General features: G+C 36.0%; 1 protein-coding gene across 1 annotated transcript in view; it reads right to left on the bottom strand.

Annotated features, from left to right (window-relative positions):
• Positions 1-1,336: 1,336 nt before the first annotated feature.
• RBMXL2 (RBMX like 2) overlaps positions 1,337-19,415 on the bottom strand; it is a 129,046-nt gene continuing 110,967 nt past the window's right edge. The window contains exon 3 of the mRNA XM_082476400.1: positions 1,337-6,264. The gene's annotated coding sequence lies outside the window, so the exon portion shown is untranslated. The remainder of the gene's footprint in view (positions 6,265-19,415) is intronic.

Below are 19,415 nucleotides of genomic sequence, written 5' to 3'. Positions count from 1 at the left end.
ACCCAGAAATAAACCCACGCACCGACGGTCAATTAATCTTTGACAAAGGAGGCAAGAATATACAATGGAGAAAAGACAGTCTCTTCAGCAAGTGGTGTTGGGAAAGTTGGACAGCTGCATGTAAATCAATGAAATTAGAATACACTCTCACACCATACACAAAAATAAAGTCAAAATGGCTTAAAGACTTAAATATAAGACATGACACCATCAAACTACTAGGAGAGAACACAGGCAAAGCATTCTCTGACATAAATAGTACCAATGTTTTCTTAGGTCAGTCTCCCAAGGCAATAGAAATAAAAGCAAAAATAAACAAATGGGACCTAATCAAACTTATAAGCTTTTGTACAGCAAATGAAATTATAAACAAAATGAAAAGACAACCTATGGACTAGGAGAAAATATTTGCAAACAATGAGACCAACAAGGGCTTACTTTCCAAAATATATAAATAGCTCATACAACTCAGTGACAAAAAAACTAAACAACCCAATCAAAAAATGGGCAGAAGACATTTCTCCAAAGAAGACATACAGATGGCCAACAGGCACATGAAAAGATGCTCAACGTAGCTACAATGAGGTACCACCTCACACTGGTCAGAATGGCCATCACTATAAAGTCTACAAATAACAAATGCTGGAGAGGGTGTGGAAAGAAGGTGGGAATGTAAGTTGGTGCAGCCACTACAGAAAACAGTATGGAGCTTCCTCAAAAAATTAAAAACAGAGCTACCATATGATCCTGAAATCCCACTCCTGGGCATGTATCCAGAGAAAACTCTAATTTGAAAAAATATATGCACCCCAATGTTCATTACAGCACTATTCACAATAGCCAGGACATGGAAACAACCTAAATGTCCATCAACAGATGAATGGATAAAGAAGATTTGAACATATATACAATGGAATATAAGTCAGCCATAAAAAAAATGAAATAATACCATTTGCATCAACATGGATGCACCTAGAGATTATTATACTAAGTGAAGTAGTCAGAAAGAGAAAGAGTAATACCATGTGATATCACTTATATGTGGAATCTAAAATATGACACAAATGAACTTATCTACAAAACAGAAACAGACTCAGAGACATAGAGAACAGACTTGCAGTTGCCAAGGGGGAGGGGGGAGGGGGTATGGGAGACGGATGGAGTGGGAGTTTGGGGTTAGCAGATGCAAACTATTATATATAGAATGGATAAACAGAAAGGTCTTACTGTATAGCACAGGGAACTATATCCAGTATCCTGTGACAGATCATAATGGAAAAGAAACTAAAAAAGATTGTGTATGTATATATATATATTATATATATATATAATATATATATATACTATATATCTAACTGAATAAATATATATATATATGTAACTGAATCACTTTCCTGTACAGCAGAAATTAACACAACATTGTAGATCAATGTAGATCTAATATATTTCAATTAGAAAAAACAAAAAAACCACAACAAAACAAAAAACAAAACAAGGACCTCTGCTCTTATAGAACTTTCATTTTAGTTACATAATATGCTAGCTGGTCCCATTAAAAAAAAAAAAGATTCCTGGTAAGAGGCACCTAGAGTATGGGGAAGGTGGGTCCTGGTTACCATTTCCACAATGACACTTCAGAGATAAATGTAAAAATCTTAAATAAACCAATGAAAATAATATAGTAGTATACTAGAAAAATAATATTCCCAGAATAGTGTACAGTTTTTAATCTTAGAATGTAAGATTCATTTATTAATAGTACATTTATTAATATTGTCCATTAGTAATAGGTCAAAGGGGAAAAGCAACATAATTGTTCCTGCAGGTCCTATAAAATTATCCCACAAAATTTAATATCTATTCCTCAGAAAAGTCTTAGAAAATAAGCAAGGGAGGAAATTCCCTTAACATTTGAATGAATAACAAAATCTAGAGGCAACATTCTGAAGGCTGCAACATCAGGAATATATATATATATATATATATATTTACATTCAGGAACAAAAAAATTACCTTTAATGTCTTCATTATTATTTAACACTACTTAGTAAATTTGCAAAACAATAATAAAGCTAATGGAAATAAGCTACAATTATTAAAGTAAGGAGAAAAATATTTTATAAATTATTGGTTTGTTGATCTAGAAGTCCCAAGAAATTTTAACAAAAATCATTCAAACTAATTAGAAAAGTTGGGAAAATGTCCAGATGCAAAGATAAACATAAAATATGACTAGTTGCTTCTTTTCACCAGCAGTAATCTAGACAAATTATAATGGTGAAATTATTTTATTCTGTCATCAAAAATAATTAGGAAAATTTATAAATAACTCTAATAAGAAATCAGTGAAAAACAATTTAGAGAATTGCATGTTATCTATATGAAGAGAATTAGAAAATATATGGAGAGATATAATAGGAGAATAAATGGAGAGATATACCATGTTCCTGAATGAGAATACTAAATATTATAAAGGTAATTATTTAATTCTTTTCAAATAATTTAAAGTTTTATTGTGATTCCAATACCATTTTTCTCCAGTTCTTCTACGTTTTACTTGATAAAGTGATAATATAGCTCATTTTTTAAAGTATATAGTTTTGAATAGTACAAAAGTTCCAGAAAGATAAAATAAAATGAGATGGAAAGAGCAATGACGAGAGATTTGTCTTACAAGATAATAAAGCCTACAATAAGCCTTCAGTTATCAAGATGCTGTGTATCTATGGCAAGAATTGACAGTTTGATCAATGGAGAATGTAAGAATTACATTCTTATGTAAGAATTTAATATATAGTTAAATTTCCATCATAAATCAGTACGTAAAAGGAAGAGTATTCAATAAATGGTGCTGGAACAATTGGTGAGGTATCTGGGGAAAAATAAAGCTAGATTGAAATGACTTAGTGATGTGCTTAAAATTAAGACAAAATAAAACTAAACCAAAGTGAACTAAACTAAGCTAGAATAAACTGTAAATGAGCATTTTGTAAACCCTAGGAAGAGGAAACATTTTCTAAGAAGGAAGGACATAGAAGAAATCACAAAGCAAAAAGCAAACAAAAAACAGTGGATTTAATTACTTTAAAAATCTAAAATTTGTTTCTTGTAAGTTACCATAAAATAGAATTAAACTAAATTTGACAACCTGGGAAATTGTTTGCAGACAGACTTAGTCTTCTTGACAGATGAATGGATAAAGATGTGGTATATATACACAATGGAATATTACTCAGCCATTAAAAAGAATGAAATAATGTCATTTGCAGCAACATGGATGGGCCCAGAGATTATCATACTAAGCGAAGTCAGAAAGAGAAAGAGTAATACCATGTGATATCACTTATATGTGGAATCTAAAATATGACACAAATGAACATATCTACGAAACAAAAACAGACTCACAGATAGAGAGAACAGACTTGTGGATGCCAAGGGGGAGGAGAGTTGGGGGAGGAAAGGATCCTGTTTGGAAAATAATTTTGGAAAAGTATACCAAAATAGTTAAATATTAATGTCCTTTGACTACAAAGTAACCTTATTAATTGGAATTTATGTTTTTAAAATAGAAGCTATTTAAAATTAGTTTAGGGGGTAAGGGGGTGGGATGAATTGGGAGATTGGGATTGACATGTATACACTACTATATATAAAATAGATAACTAACGGGAACCTACTGTACAGCACAGGGAACTCTACTCAGTGCTCTGTGGTGACCTTAATGGGAAGGAAATCTAAAAAAGAGTGGATACCTGTATATGTATACCTGATGCACTTTGCTGTACAGCAGAAACTAACACAACATTGTAAAGCAACTATACTCCAATAAAAATTAATAAAAAAATAAAAAATAAATAAAAACAATATAAATAAAAATAAAAATTAATAAAAAGAAATAAATAAAAGATAAAAATAAATAAAAACAGCTTATCTAACAATAGGGAAGAGTCATTACATATGATAGGTAATAATAATATATTTTTAGCAATTATAAATCATATTCTCAAAGAAATTAATAACTGACAAATATTCACAATGCAAATGAAAAATTAGAATGAAAAATTGCTTACAAAGCATTATCATAAATTTGTGTATATGCACACACACACATGCAAATACTAACATGTGCATACATAAAAATGACTATGGGAAAATATTCAAAACAATTTTATCTTTATGGTGGATTATGACTGTATTTCTCTTATTCTCTATTTTTTTTGCAATTTTGAAAATACTACATTTTTATGAGAATATTATATATTTTTTCTTCCAGTTTTACTAGATATAATTGACACACAGCACTGTATAAGTTTAGGGTACACAGCATAATGATTTGACTTATATACATCATAATAAAATGGTTACTACAAGCTTAGTGAATATCCATCATCTCATATAGATACAAAATAAAATGAAAAAAAAACATGTTTTCCTTGTGAAGAGAACTCTTAGGGTTTACTCTCTTGACAACATTCACATACAACACACAGCAGTGTCAATTATATTTACCATGTTGTACATTGCAACCCTAGTACTCCTTTATCTTACAACTGGAAGTTTGTACCTTTTGGCTACCTTCATCCAATATTATATTTTTACAATTTAATTTTGGGATGAAGGATAAGGCAATACTTCTAAAATCTAGGAGACACTCATTCATATACTCACTGAACAAATATTTACCAAATGTCTACTACTGCCAGACACTGTGTCAAGTCCTCAGTATACAAAGGATGAACAAAGTAGGCATGCTTCCTTCCCCCAATGACCTGCAGTCCCTGTGCCTCTCAAGATCTGAATTTCTGGTTTTCAGGCTTTCCTTTTCTAGTATTATCTCAGTCAGAATAAATAGAGGGCATTTTTCTTATACTCAGCCAAAAAAAAAAAAAATTAGCTTGCTTTCCTGCAAAGTAAACTTAGCAACCAATTCTCTTAACTTCCTACCCTTTGGCTCTCATAGGCAGCCCTCCCCTGGAGCTAACTTTTTTTTCTGAAAGATGACTGTGTCATCAGCAGCAGCCAAATGGCCAAATGACACCTTCTTTTCTCTCTGCTGTGTTATCAGCCCAGGAGCTCAGTTTAGCAGAGTTCTGTGCTGAGGTCCCTAAAGGAAAGAATTGTTTCTTTTAAATAAGCTCTAAGATGAGTTCTAGGAAGAGCTGCAGTAAACTACATTTTCCCCCAAGATTTTGTAGTTATTTCTACAATATAGAGTGTGTGTGTGTGTGTGTGTGTGTGTGTGTGTGTGTACACGATGCACTAGTGCATCAGCGCTCAATACACATAATCTATGTGTACTAGATTTCCAAATGAAACTTTAAAATTTATGAAAATATATTTAATAAATTATTCCAAAATTAACCTTCATTAGTGCTACTGCCCTTTTAATTACTGATTAGCTGGGCAAGATTTTAAAGCATATTTTTCCTCCAGTTGGAAACAGCTTTTGTCAGGCAGTCAGTCAACATTTATTGAATCCCTTTTAAGTGGCAGTAACGATACTAGCCACCAGGGATATTGAGATGAATGAGGCAGTTTTTACCCTTATGTCCCTAACAGGGTTGAACAGAGTGTAGAGAATATTACAATGCTGTGAGCTAAGGGTTATGTTCAAGGTTTGTTCAAGAAGCGCTGGGAACCACAGGAGAGATCATCTCATAAATTCTCTTAAATATACACTATTTATGCTAAATTTGCAAAGATGTATAGAAGCTTGAATGGTACACAAAACAGGCACAGGCAAAGAAGGGGTACCTGACAAGTTAAGGAACCCAGCAAGAATACCATAAAGTGTGTACTAGGATAATTTATTGACCTACTAGTGGTTGTCTTGTTTCTGCTGCTGTAAAAAAACTGGAAAGAATGTGAGTTCTTTGTATTTTTCTCTTTGTTTTTACTCCTCCTCATTCTGACAAGTTATCAAGCAATATTCTAAATCCCTTTTATAGCTATTAATTCAATAAATCTTCATGATAACACAATGAATAAGAAACTATCATTGTCTCTAGTTTACAGATAATAAAACTGAAGCATAGAGTAAATAAATAATTTACTGGATAGTGACAAATCAGAATTCAAACAGAAGCAGATTGGGTCAAAGCCTATATTTCCTACAACCACCATCCAAACAAAGGATTCCTATGCAGAATACATGGAGAACTCCACACAAGAAAAGAAACACAGAAAAATCGTCAAGGGTCATAACCATAGAAGAGATCTGGATGGGCAATAAACAGGAAAAAGATGTTCAACCTTATTTGGACTCTGCAAAACGCAAAGTAAAGGAACAACATAATGCCATTTTGTCTCATCAACTATGCAAACACTAAAAAGTCCGACAATATCACTTATTTGCAAAAATTGGGGGACAACGGAATTCTCATACTTCACTGGTAAGAATGTAAATTGGCATAACAATTTTGGAAAGCAGTTGGTAGCAGCTAGCAACATTAAAACTATGCAAATTTTCTGATCCAGCAGTCCACTTCAAGATGTACAAACTAGAAAGTATTCTCACATATATGTACCACAAAACATATATAATGAAAGTGATTAGTCCATTGTTTATGATACTATAAAGCTAACATAAATGCCTATTATAAAGGAAACAGACAAATAAAATTTATGTTTATAATCGTTATGAAATACTCTACAGTAAATAAAATTTTTAAACTATATATAGATTACCTATGTCTGTAAGCAACTAGCCACCATTAATTCTGGGTTGTGGAGAACTGGTTATTTGTCATATTCCTTTGTGTTTTTCCATATCTTTAAAATTTCTTAGGAAAAAGCACAATCTTTTAGGAAAGAGATCCTAAGGATATTTCCCATCCTTAGGAAAAGGCAACCTTTCTTCCCATCTTAAGAAAGGAAGCATAAATCCCACAAGATAACCTAAATGTCTCAGATCCCATTTGTATTTCCCACTTTTTGCCACTTCCCTGACATTGTAGAGGCAGGTAATTAAGATTTTGCATTTTCAAAAGATTTATGATTATGCCATGCCTCTCTTCCCCTCCATGGTAGACACAGAATCTGACTCAAAGACACAGTAGACAGCAATTTAACTGTTTGACAACCACTCAACTAAGATCATCAACTTCTCAGCAAGGGGTCTTACTATCCAATTCCCAAGCTCTTTGCTAGTTCTACAATTACAAGTCTGTCAATCGTAACACTCCAACCTCTGTACCAGTTTTTGTATTAATCAGAATGCTTTACATTACAAATAACAGAACCTCAAGTCAAACTACCTTAAACCAAAATGAAGCACATTGGCTCATATACCTGGAAAATCCAGGGGTTAATGGCTCCTTCAGGCATGGCTGAACCCAGCATCTTAAATAATTTAACTAGATTTCTCCTCCTCCTCCTCCTCCTATACCACCTCCTCACTTTTTAGTTCTGCTACTCTGTTTTGGGCTCATTTTCTCCTACTATACATTGACTTTTTCTATGCAGTTAGACTCAGACTGGAATTGCACATCTCCTCTCCTGGGTCTCCAGCTTGCTGACTGCCAATGTTGGGACTTCTCAGCCTCCATAACCATGTGCTCTAATTTCTTATATTAAATATTATAATATAATTAGTTATTAAAATTATCATAATTATATATTCTATTCTATTCTATATATATCCCACTGGAAAGAAGCATGTCAGAATATATGCCATTGGAAAGAAGCATGTCTCTCTCTATATATATATCTTTATGTATGTCTCCTATTGGTTGTGTTTCCATAGCTAACCCTGAGTCTGAATGTCTGAGAACCAAGAGAGCCAATGGTGTAAGTTCCAGTCCAAAAGCTGGCAGGCTCAAGACCCAAGAAGAGCTAATGTTTCAGTCTGGGTTCTAAGGCTGTTAAAGACCAGATCAAGTAGTCAAGCAAGGGGCATTACTTCTTACTCAGTCATTTTGTACTATTCAGGCCTTCAATTGATTAGATGAGGCCCACCCACATTGAGGAGAGCAATTTGCTTTACTTAGTTTAACAATTCAAATGTTAATCTCACCCAGAAACACCCTCACAGATGCACCCAGAATAGTGTTTGACCAAAGGTCTGGGCACCCTATGCCTCAGTCAAATTGATACATAAAATTAACCACCACAGATGGGGACAGGGAGACAGATGTCCCTGCTTCTAAATGCTTGAGATTTTCAGGTAGTACACCTCATAAGCTTTCTACTATCTCTCTCTTATTCTCACTCTCCTCTGTTTCTTTGTTTGACCCTTTTCTCTACTCCTTCTGTCATTCTCCTCTACCTCCCATGCCCTCTTCTCTTTTCTGCCATGCTTCTTTCCATATTCTATATGTTCCCATAAAAACCAGTCTTTTTTGGCAAAAAGAAAAGTATAACTGTAGTCTTTTTGGGAAAAACTCATCATTTTGCCTCAGTTACTGAACATGAGAAAACTAACTCTCCATAGCTGTGACATGATGAAAATTGTTCCTCTTGTTTCAAATAATATGATTAAAGACATCTATGAGGAGAACAGAAAGATATGCATAACAATATTAGAACATATTTAATATCATATAGACATCTCTTTGTAGAAAGAAAACTCTGCAAAATTCACGGGAGGGAGCCACTTCCTTGAGCACTTTAACTTCCTATCACAGGGCTAATGGACACATGATCAAAAGACACCAAAATGCCTCTGAACACATGAATGAGGAACAGAGGGTGCCTTAAATGGTTAGCTCACCTACTCTAAACAAGTAAGAGGACTCTGAAGGCTGTATCACTGGTATTTATACTGTGCCTTCCTGGCTAAGAACCCACTTGTCCCAGAAGTTTCATTTTGAACTCAGCCATACCCACTATCATCCCACGTTTCCTGGATGCAGCTTTACATCCAGTATCCACTATGGGAAAGACAAACACACAGCTTTCCTCCTACTTTCTACCAGGGCTGCATGCTTTGGCCTGATCCTGACTTCATGGCTCTCTAGTCAAATGGAAGTGTGAGTGCTCCTTTATTCTCCCAGGGAAAACATCTGCCCTCCCTGAGTGCGGCCATGCTGTGAAGAGAGAGATTACAGAGTACTGCTCTACAGCAGCTTCCTTAGTAGCTCACCACCAGGCAAAATGTCACGGCAGCTGCTGCTCATCAATTCACCCTCTGTGATTTCAAATACCAATTAAAACTGTGAACTCCTAATTGCCTCATTTCTAGCCACATTTTAAAGTAATTAATAAGTAATTGAGTAATAGGTTAATAATAACCTTAATCATTTTTCTAATGATCAGTTCCTGCCTATAGTCATCTTTATGACCCGTGGGGAGTGTTGCACTCAGGTCGTATCTGGCTAAGAGCCCCCCAGCCGATCCTGTACGGCAATCATTTCTTACCAGGGAAATCTGCCTTCATCAAAGGCAGATTTTTTTTTTTTTTTTAAACTGCCTAAACCAAAGCAGTTTAAAAAAAGTCAACCTTCAACCTGTGACTTGTCAGACATCTTTAAAATTTTTTTTCCTTCTCTTACATGTCCTGTCCCTTTACTCTCATCCAATTTATTCTCCTGCTGAAACTCAGAGAGAGATGTCAACATCCAGGAGTGATTTCTAATTTCAATGAAGCCTTATCACATGCCCACTCCTGAACATAAGCTTCCTTCCGTGGTAAGAACATTCGCCTGCACTTCCAGCTCTGTTTCATCATAATTATAGCTTATATCAGCTGTTAGATATGAAGGGACTTGTTAACCTTTGGATTTTGATTCAAGGAGAAGGATGGCCACTGCAAAACTACCCAGACCATCAGGAAAGCTGTAAGCAAGAAGTACAGTGAGTCATAAACAGATCTCCCAAAGAGGCTGAAACTGCCAGTCTCACGACGACCCCCAGCAGTTGAGAGCCAGGGTGACCAGGCCATTTAGAAATGGGTCAGGAAAACACTCGGTGGGTAAAATGGGTGAAGAGGGTCAAAAGGTACGAACTTCCAGTTGTAAAATAAAAAAGTGATGGGGATGTAACGTATAGCATAGTTAATAATACTGTATTGCGTATTTGAAAATTGCTAAGAGGGTAGATCTTAAAAGTCCTCAACACAAGAAAATATTTTTTTGTAACTATGTTTGGTGACAGATGTTAACTAGACTTATTGTGGTGATCATTTGCAATGTATACAAATACTAAATCACTGTTGTGCACCTGAAACTAATGTTATATGTTAATTGTACCTCAATTTTTTAAAAGCCATAAAATATGTAATACCTAAGGCTATTTTCTCTTTGCTATTAAAAAAAAAGAAGAACATGGGAAGTCTCTATCAAATATCACCAACCTCCAGTCTTAGGGGTTTGGGGGTTTGGAAATGGGAACTCTAATTCTAAAGATGCAGAAAGAGTTCACTTTGTTATACAGCAGAAACTAACACAACATTGTAAAGCAATTATACTCCAATAAAGATGTTAAAAAAAAAAAAGAGTTCAGCATTATGAGTGTGGAGATGAGACTACTAGAGAAAATTTTACAGGTCTTGGTTGGTAGAGGGTCTTTTCAGGCAAAGTGGTCCTTCTATTAATTATTTCTTCTTTCTCCTGTATTCACAACTTCTCTCTCTCAACTGGTTTTTCATCCAGAATAGAAATATACTAAAGTACCTCCCTTAAAAAAGCAAAACCAAAACAGCTCTCTTCTACCCTTCCCCTCTCCTCTAGTGAATACCTTGTCTCACTGATAGGTTTTCCAATTCAGTGACCCGCCAGGAACAAGTCCACCCCAATGTGCAGACAGTTCCATGGTATTAGTGTTTCTCAAGGAGGTGCTGGGGGTCAGTGTGGGATGTCAGAATTTGAGGAAGAAAGGTATCAAGGTCACAGACGGGCACAGCTATAGGATATGCCCTCTGCATCTCTAACCTCTGCTCCCAACTGAGAACCACTTCTGTAGAACTATGTCATGTTAACTTCTCATTGTTGAGTGTTTCAATCAGTCCTCTAAATAATGAAATCAAAATTCTGTTCCTGCTAGTTAGATCCAAATCTGGGAGGCATAAAGCCGATTAAAACATATTTACTCACTATTTTAGGTTGCGTTCTCCAGGAACAGACACTGCAACCAAGATTTGATGCAGCAGGTTCATTAAAGACTGATCTTGAGAACAATACCTATAAACAAGTAAGAGAAACTGGACTCTGCTAAGGAAGAGGTTAAAGTGGTATGTGGTTGCACTGAGGTTACAGCCAATCTTATCGGAGCTCTGAAGTTGGGACAACCCCTCAGAGATGTCCTGAACTGACCCAAGCGGAGCAGGTTCTGATATCTTCGCATCAACCAGCCATTGAATACAGGCTGTCCCTGGGGAGGGACCATAACCTTCAACAAGGACAATTTCTGCAGAGGGACTCAGCCATGAGCAACCAGCGGTCAACCTTCTGACGACTAGAAGAATGAGTGCCTTGCTGCTGGAAGAGGGATCTATATGATAGACCTCAGCAACTGCTGCATTCACCCTTCCTCCTTCTAAGTCCCCCTACTCAAGCCTATTCAGGTCCCCCAGCCTTGCCCAGCCCTTCTGATGCACAGGTCTGGTGGACTTCTCACAACACTGAGGCAACTTAGTTCATATGCCTAAACCTGCTCTGTGGGACAGGATTTGCTTCATTCCTTCTCTCCTCTCCAGGAGTCTGGCTCTATTCATTTCCAGCAATAAGCAACCACAACTACAATTTTTCTTCTCATAGACTTCCTTCTAATCTCAGGTTCTTCCTACAAAACCTGTTCAAAAGGTGACTAATCAAAGTCAAACGCAACTCAGGAAAGAGAGTGGAACGCTTCCATACCCTTTGGCTTTCCATCCCTTTAATTAGAATTTCAGTAACCTCTAATTGTCAGAGTCAAAGGACATCTTTTTGTCCTCAACTTGTTGGACATCTCTAGAATATTCCTTTATGTTACACTTTGAAACTCCCTTCTCTCCTTCCCCCACATTTTTCTGACCTCATATTCTCTTCAAACGCTGTCTACCTAATCTTAACTCTGAGATTCTAGATTCCTCTCTTCTGTCTATCCCTAAAGCACCAAAATAATATTCAGACTAGAGTAATAACCCCCAGGTTGTATTTGCCAGTATTATTCTTTCTTTACCCATCAAGCATATGCTGTTGGTATCTGTCCATATCTTTAAATCTGGTTCATATATCCTTAGTGAACAATTTTGCTATGTATGTGTGATGTGTGGGTATACATACTGGACATATTTGGGCATTTACATTCAAATATCTTAGACAAGTTACACACAATGTGTCCTCTTTTTTGATAAACCCAATTCTCCTCCTATATTCCCAGCCTCAAGTAATGGTATCACGAGACACTTCTATCGTCAAGCCATTCTAGGCTCTGGCTTGTCTTCTTACTCCACATCTAATCAAATACCAAGTCTGTTGATTCTACTTGCTAAGTAGCTTTTGAATCTCTCCACTATTCTCCGCATTGCTACTGGCCCTAGTAGAAGCCTCATAAATTCTCACCTAAACCTATTTAATAGCTTCTTAATGGGTTTCCTCACTCCCTTCTCCCCTCATCCAATTAATTTGCCACACTGCTACCAGAATGAGCTGCTTAAAACACACATCTAATCTTATTGCTCCCTTCCTTAAAAGCTTTCAACTTCCGACTGCCTTCTGGATAATGTTCAAACTCTTTGTCATGGCATTTTAAAAAACCTCATTATCTGGCCCTTCCCCGGCTTGCTAGCCTTATCTCTTCCATACTCCACTGTAGACCTGCCAGATCTTTTGTAATTTCCAGAATCTATCATTTTCTCATAGCACCATGTCTTGCTTCTGCTGATGCAGTTGAAACATATTTTCTCATATATGGAGACTTTTTCAGAAGCGAGTTATGTTTTCATAGCATTTCTCATCTGACCACACTGTCCAAGGAAAAGAACTATAGAGGTGAGGGCCAGTTGAGCATTCTGTGGCACATATTATTGGAGGGGTGAAGATGAATGGAGACTATGGTCAATTCCTAGAGATAAAGAAATGTACCACCATCACTTCAAAATTGAAGTTAGGAAAAATAAAGTGTAAAGGATATTTACAATTCTGAGAAGACAGGAACCAAAATTCAATTTGCTGCTGACACAATGCAACAAATGTTGAAGGGAAAACACAGCCAAATTCTTATTATTGGAAAACAGAGAGAGACCAAACCAATATACCTGCGACGAGAAACAGCAGGTTCATAAAAACAGGTCCACAGGAGGATGGACTAAAGGGCAGTGACATGCCTACTGTCTGCCATTAGTGACTTCATGCAAGTAGAAGCCAGTCAGGTGGCAGCACTTGGCTTTCTCCAGCTCATGCTACCTGAGTGTAGCCGCCCCACTCTCCTGGGAATAGACAAAGCTATGAGCCAAAACCACCCATAGCTGCTTGCCTAGATCAAAGGGTCCTGCTTGGCAGTAATATTTCTGGTATCTTCCTCTTTTATAACCTCCAGTGTTAAAGAGAAAAATCACAGGTCCAAGATACCAAACCAAGATTTAGTACCTAACCTAAGTGCAATTTCAACCTTCACCAGAAATGCAATCTTAATCAACCAGTCTGGAATTTTCTGGTCTGCACCAATGAGGCAATCTGTCACTAGGCCCTTTCCATCTCCTCAGAGGGAGAAGATGCAATCTGCATGACAAAACCCTTGCCATTCCCTGGCTTCCCCCCCACCACTGCCCCTGCCACAGCAAAAAAAAAAAAATGTCCTGGCCTAAAAATAATCCTTCCTTCCTTCCTTCCTTCCTTCTTTCCTTCCTTTCCTTTCTTTCTTTCTTTTTTCTGCTAATAGCTCCTTTGCTCCCCACTTCTTCCTATAAAAACCTTCCACTTTGTACAGCCCTTCCAAGTGCCCTCCTAGTTGCTAGATGGGATGCTGCCCAATTCATAAATTGATGAATAAAGCCAATCAGTTTAAAATTTACTCTGTTTTGTTTTTTAACATAAGGAATTAACATGCCCATTGGATGAAATTCCCACAGTCACTTATATCAGCTGAGGGGTCTTAGTCATTTACCTCTTCACCCACCTAAGTTGAAGATCTATGCATCTATCTGTCTTACCTGGGAAGGCCTGCCTACCTCTCTTCTATGATCTTTTAGGAAATAAATCCAACTGCTTCTTTAGGTCTACAGATGCCAGAATTACATAGGATTTGAAGGAACTCACCCCAGTGGAAAGGAAAAAAAAAAAAACTATGTAACTCTTCAGGAGGGGAAAATCATGGGGCAAATAAAACAAATCAGTACTTCAAAATAGACTGAATAACCAGGGAAAATAGGTCAAAAATTTTAAAAAGAGTTAATGTAAGAGAATAGGAGAAAACTTTAAAGAATTCTAAATCCTATTCTTTGTTGATGAGATATTGCACTGATAAAACACGGCTGGCTGCCATACTAAAGAGCAATTTGACAATAACAAAGTGTTCTTTCAATACAAAAATCGTACTTGCCAAAATGAAAAATTTAATAGAGGCAATGAACAGAAGAGTGTATGCTACCAAACACTAAATTAAAGAACTTAATTACTGAAATAATCCTTCCATAATGCAGAGCAAAAAGACAAAGGAAAATTATGAGAAAACTCATGGAGGATAAACCTAGGTGCTGCAATTTGAACAATGAGAGGACTGAAAGGAGAGAATAGAGCTGATAAAGAAGAAATGGTAATAAAAGTTGAACTGGAAGAAAATTTCTCTCCCTGAAAAACCAAATACTGACCAAGGTTATTGAAAAAAATACCTACAAACATTTTTACATACCCTGGTGACATTTTGGAATCAAGAGATAAAGTTCTAAAAGCTTCCATAGAGAAAAGATTAGTTACCTAAAAAGAAAAATAATCAGATTGGCACCAGTATCTTCATATATAATAGTGGATATACAGTATTAATGGAGCAATATCTGCTGATTTTTAGGGAAAAGAGGTGATAATTCTGTATTACCACATCCAACCAAATTTTGTTCATTCGTGATGGCAAGGAATTTTTAGACATGCAAGCACTTAGAAAGTATTGCATCCATATTTTCTTTCTGAAAAAAAGATACTCATAAAAGTACTCTAGCCAAATGAAAATTGCATTAGCATAAAGATCTCAAGATGGTGAAATTTAGTATACGGGAAACGGTAGCAATCAATGAGACGAGTGGTTATTCAATCTAAATAACAGTTGGTACTATGGTCCTGAAATATGTGGAAATTGTTAAGAATTCTTGAAATAGAAAGGACATAATGTAAGAAAAAATGAATAACAGTGTAAGACTAAATTCAAGAGTGCCAACTGTTAAGCTTAACTGCTACTTCTATCACTTTCTAGCTATTATAATCAAGAGCAAATTATTTATCTTGTGCCTTGATTTCCTCCTCAGTATAATAGGATTGATAATAGCATATGCTTCATAAGGTTGTTGTGAAAAATAAATAAATTAGTACATATAAAGAGCTAAGAAGACTATTTATCATATAGTAGGTGCTTAATGAATATTATCTATCATCATCATTGCTATTATTATTATATCATCAAAAGAGAAGACACGTAATTAATATTTTATTATTAACACCACCAGGAAAAAACAAAGCTTCAAAATGTTTACTTAAATTAAGGAAACCAGTGGAAAACTTGAAATAGGTTATAGAACCTAAAAAACAATTGAGAAAAGGGGAACAAATACGATTTAATTAAACTAGCTAATTAACCAAGATGACAAATGCAGGACAAGGAGCTTGTTTGAGGGGATGACTATAAACCAAATTTTGGACACAATGAATTTGAGATTCTTCTTGGACAGTTAATTGGATATTTGGGATTCAATTTACGAGAGAGATCTGGACTGGGGCATATATTTTTGAATATGAAATTCAGAGATATAGTTAAAGCATGAGAGGATTTCAAGAAGGAGGATTAGGGTAATGTGTTATAGAAAGATCTGATAAAATAGTTTGATTTGGCCACTAGGAGATCACTGGTAACTTGATGAAAACAAGCTCTATCATAGAAGACTGAAGAGGTGATTGGTATCCTGGCAGCATGGAGAATCAGATGGCTAGATTTAATAATATTACCTGGGAAATGCTACAATCAGGGAAGAATATACCTGTCTCTGTGCAGAGATAGAAGCCTTCACACATGTAATAACATTCTAGGAATAGGACACAGGCCCTGGGGCAAAGAGACAGTCATTACTTCATTCCCTCAACAAATAGCCCTGAACACCTATGTGGCAGATGCTATGCTAGCCTCTGGGGATACAGTGGTGAATAGAATACATCTTCCCAAAGGGAACCCTTGTACATTCTCGGTGGGAATGTAAACTGGTGCAGCCACAATGGAAAACAGTGTGGTGGTTCCTAAAAAAACCAAAAACAGAACTACCATATGATCCAGCAATTCTACTCCTGGGTCTATATCTGGAAAAAAATGAAAACTCTAATTTGAAAAGATACATGCACCCCAATGTTCACAGTAGCACTATTTATAATAGCCAAGACATGGAAGCAACTCAAATGCCCATCAACATATGAATGTATTAAGAGATGTGGTATATATATATAATATATATATGTATGTATGTATATAAACACACATACACATGTATACAATGGCATATTAACTCAGCCACAAAAAGAATGAAATTCTGCCATTTGCAGCAATGTGGATGGACTTAGAGAATATTATACTTAGTGAAATAAGACAGGGAAAAACAAATACTGTATGATATCACTTAAATGTGGAATCTAAAAAATAATACAAATGAATGTATATGAAAAACAGAAACAGACTTATAGATACAGAAAACAAACATGTGGTTACCAAACGGAAGAGGGAAAGGGGGAAGGGACAAATTCAGGGTATGGGATTAACAGATACAACCTACTATGTATAAAATAGATAAACAACAAGGATATGTTGTATAGCACTAGGAATTACAGCCATTATCTTGTAATAACTTATAATGGAGTATAATATGCAAAAATTCTGAATCACTGTGCTATACACCTGAGACTAATATAATATTGTAAATTAACCATATGTCAATTAAAAAAAAAACACAACTTCCCTTCCTTTGTGTGGTATTACAGTCTATCGCCATGAAAAAAAATGAATAGAGAGAGGTTTCTTTCTAGATGTTAAATCAGCAAGATAAATGCTGGGATATAAGAAGGCTCCATCTTCTTTACCCTGCCAGAGAGAAATGTTTATTTTTATCAGCATTCAGTATGTCCTGAATATAGGGTATTTAGGATATATAGGATTCATACAGGATGTATAGGATATAGGATGTCAACTGTATTACACTTTGAGTTTCAGAATACTGGGCATCCCCTTAAAAGGAACTCCTCTTTACTGGAGAGGTAGATCACCCACTTATTCATTCTCCTGATAAACAGCTGGCAAGAAAGGCTTTTCTTTCAGGGCTCCTACAAACTATAGGTTGCTTATGCAGGAGAAAGTCTGGGTACTTCTTATGGACATCCCTTCCCCTCCCTCCAACTCATCCACCTCAAATCAATCTTAGGAAGGAGACTGAGGAAGGGTCAGGAATACCTCTTCTTGCAGTTCTTGTGAATACTCTACCACGAATTTAAACTTCATAGTTGTCAATTGTGCAGTGATAGATAGCAGTTTCCTGTCTGTGTAACTTCATTTTTTCATATAATTCTGCTGCATTCCCTTTTGCAGGGGTAGCACAGTGACCATTTCTCATCAATTGCCTTGAGTGAGTGATGGAAGACTGGGAATTCAGAATCTCATGTATAAATTCTGAAGATGTATTCTATTATATAGAACTAGGGGCTGGAACAAGAAATCTTTACTCAAAAAAATAGGGGCAGAGGGCACAAAAAACAAAGGCATACATAAAGCCCACGTGGGAACGTGAACTCTGAAGACAGCCAGAAAGATCTCTCCTAAATTTGTTAAAATCCATTGGGACTAGAATTGAATATTAAATCTGGGGTATGGGTCCAGGAGACAAAAATCAGTGGTGAATAAAGCAAGAGCAACAGGTACAAAAGTTTGGTGATTTTATGAAGCTGCTGGGATAAAATTTTCAGAGTTTCTGAGATCTAATGAAGTTGCATGTGACCTCCACGAGCATGAAGCGAGTTTCTTGTAGTATTAAGTCAGAATAAGGCTGTGTGGGTTGTAGAAAAAATGAGGAAATAAATTTGCACTAGCTCCAATATGCATGCCTTAGATTCAGTCTTCCCTAGTTTTCTGGAAAATTATTACTGTTGGTGGCTGGATATTCCATTCAATGGATACATTATAGTCAACTTACCCATCCCCTTATTGTTGGAAATTTATGTCATTTCCATTCTTCACTAATATCATGCCATGATTAACATATCATAATGCATGTACATTTGTATTAAAATTACACTATATCCTTAGGATAGATACAGTTGCAGAATTTTAAGAAGGAATGTAACCTGATCAGATCAATATCTTAGAAATACAATTCTCATAAAAAGGAAAAAGAATTGCAAATAGGTAAACAAAATAGGAAAATATTAGCAATAACCCAAGTAAAAATAATAATTATTGAACAAATTAGCAGGGACAATGAATATTAAAAGGAGAAGTTAACAGAACTGGATGTCTGAGCAGGTATAGCAGGGAGAGAGAGGAGGAATTCAGGTAATTCCTTGGTTCCCAGGAGGTGAATGTATTGAGTTTAAGATGTCCAAGAAACATCTTGAGGGAGATTTCAAGTGGTTGGTTGGGATGTACAGCTGTACAGCACAGGATATTTACAAAGTGGAAAACACAGCTATTATCTGTCTGAATATAGATAATACTGGAAACTGTAATTGCATAGACATGATTTCCCAGGAACATCATTCAGAGGAAAGAGGTCAAGAAAGGCCATATTCTGGAGAAGAGTATGGAGGTTCCTTAAAAAACTAAAAATAGAACTACCATACAACCCAGCAATCCCACTACTGGGCATATGCCCTGAGAAAACCATAATTCAAAAAGAGTCATGTACCACAATGTTCATTGCAACTCTATTTACAATAGCCAGGACATGGAAGCAACCTAAGTGTCCATCGACAGATGAATAGATAAAGAAGATGTGGCACATATATACAATGGAATATTACTCAGCCATAAAAAGCAATGAAATTGAGTTATTTGTAGTGAGGTGGATGGATCTAGAGTCTGTCATACAGAGTGAAGTAAGTCAGAAAGAGAAAAATAAATACCGTATGCTAACACATATATATGGAATGTAAAAAAAAAAAAAAAGGTTATGAAGAACCTAGGGGCAGGACAGGAATAAAGACACAGACGTAGAGAATGGACTCGAGGATATGGGGAGGGAGAAGGGTAAGCTGAGACGAAGTGAGAGAGTGGCATGGACTTATATATACTACCAAATATAAAATAGATAGCTAGTGGGAAGC

The sequence above is a fragment of the Balaenoptera physalus genome (assembly GCF_965194825.1).
Source record: "Balaenoptera physalus genome assembly, chromosome: 10".
In the NCBI taxonomy this organism is placed as follows: domain Eukaryota; kingdom Metazoa; phylum Chordata; class Mammalia; order Artiodactyla; family Balaenopteridae; genus Balaenoptera; species Balaenoptera physalus.
This window is presented reverse-complemented; position numbering and strand designations above follow the sequence as displayed.